We start from the raw sequence: 2,350 nt of genomic DNA, 5'->3' as shown, positions 1-2,350 counted from the left end.
TCCGGTAACCTCCCAGTACTCCAAAAAATACCTGAAACGATCCGGAACCGTTCCGGTGTCCGAATACTATCGTCCAATATATCAATCTTTACATCTCGGCCATTTCGAGATCCTTGTCATATCCGTGATCTCATCCGGGACTCAGAACAATCTTTGGTCACCAAAACATATAACTCATAATACAAATCGCCATCGAACGTTAAGCATGCGAACCCTACGAGTTCGAGAACTATGTAGACATGACCGAGACATATCTTCGGTCAATAACCAACAGAGGAACCTAGATGCTCATATTGGTTCATACATATTCTACAAAGATCTTTATCGGTCAAACCGTAATGACAACATACGTTATTCCCTTTGTCATCGGTATGTTACTTGCCCGAGATTCGATCGTCGGTATCCTCATACCTAGTTCAATCTCGTTATCGGCAAGTCTCTTCACTCGTTCCGTAATGCATCATCCCACAACTAACTCATTCGTCACATTGCTTGCAAGGCTCATTGTGATGTGCATTACCGAGAGGGCCCAGAGACACCTCTCCAATACTCGGAGTGACAAATCCTAATCTCGATCTATACCAACTCAACAAACACCATCGGAGACACATGTAGAGCATCTTTATAGTCACCCAGTTATGTTGTGACGTTTGATAGCACACAAGGTGTTCCTCCGGTATTCAGGAGTTGCATAATCTCATAGTCATAGGAACATGTATAAGTCATGAAGAAAGCAATAACAATAAAGTAAACAATCATAATGCTAAGCTAACAGATGGGTCTTGTCCATCACATCATTCTCTAATGATGTGGTCTTGTTCATCAAATGACAATGCATGTCTATGGCTAGAAAACTTAACCATCTTTGATTAACAAGCTAGTCTAGTAGAGGCATACTAGGGACACTCTGGTTGTCTATGTATTCACACATGTACTAAGTTTCCGGTTAATACAATTCTACCATGAATAATAAACATTTATCATGATATAAGAAAATATAAATAACAACTTTATTATTGCCTCTAGGGCATATTTCCTTCAGTCTCCCACTTGCACTAGAGTCAATAATCTAGATTACAATGTAATGATTCTAACACCCATGGAGTCTTGGTGCTGATCATGTTTTTTCTCGTGGAAGAGGCTTAATCAACGAGCCTACAACATTCAGATCCATATGTATTTTGCAAATCTCTGTCTCCCTCCTTGACTTGATCGTGGATAGAGTTGAAGCGTCTCTTGATGTGTTTGGTTCTCTTGTGAAATCTGGATTCCTTCGCTAAGGCAATTGCTCCAGTATTGTCACAAAAAAAATTCATTGGACCCAATGCTCTAGGTATTACACCTAGATCGGATATGAACTCCTTCATCCAGACTCCTTCATTTGCTGCTTCAGAAGCAGCTATGTATTCCGCTTCACACATAGATCCAGCCACGACGCTCTGCTTGGAACTGCACCAACTGATAGCTCCACCATTCAATATAAATATGTATCCGGTTTGTGACTTAGAATCATCTGGGTCAGTGTCAAAGCTAGCATCGACGTAACCATTTACGACAAGCTCTTTGTGACCTCCATAAATGAGAAACATATCCTTAGTCCTTTTCAGGTATTTCAGGATGTTCTTGACCACTGTCCAGTGATCCACTCCTGGATTACTTTGGTACCTCCCTGCTAAACTTATAGCAAGGCACACATCAGTTCTGGTACACAGCATTGCATGCATGATAGAACCTATGGCTGAGGCATAGGGAATGACTTTCATTTTCTCTCTATCTTCTGCAGTGGTCGGGCATTGAGTGTGACTCAACTTCACACCTTGTAACACAGGCAAGAACCCTTTCTTTGTCTGATCTATTTTGAATTTCTTCAAAACTTTATCAAGGTATGTGCTTTGTGAAAGTCCAATTAAGCATCTTGATCTATCTCTATAGATCTTGATGCCCAATATATAAGCACCTGCACCGAGGTATTTCATTAAAAAATTCTTATTCAATTATCCTTTTATGCTATCCAGAAATTCTGTATTATTTCCAATCAACAATATGTCATCCACATATAATATTAGAAATGTTACAGAGCTCCCACTCATTTTCTTGTCAATACATACTTCTCCAAAAGTCTGTATAAAATCATATGCTTTGATCACACTATCAAAGCGTATATTCCAACTCCGAGAGGCTTGCACCAGTCCATAAATGGATCGCTGGAGCTTGTACACTTTGTTAGCACCTTTAGGATTGACAAAACCTTCTGGTTGCATCATATACAACTCTTCTTTAAGATATCCATTAAGAAGTGCAGTTTTGACGTCCATTTGCCAAATTTCATAATCATAAAATGCGACAATTG

Source organism: Triticum dicoccoides, chromosome 1A (assembly GCF_002162155.2).
Source record: "Triticum dicoccoides isolate Atlit2015 ecotype Zavitan chromosome 1A, WEW_v2.0, whole genome shotgun sequence".
NCBI classification, from domain to species: domain Eukaryota; kingdom Viridiplantae; phylum Streptophyta; class Magnoliopsida; order Poales; family Poaceae; genus Triticum; species Triticum dicoccoides.
The sequence above is the reverse complement of the archived record's forward strand: the minus strand, read 5'-3'. Positions refer to the sequence as shown.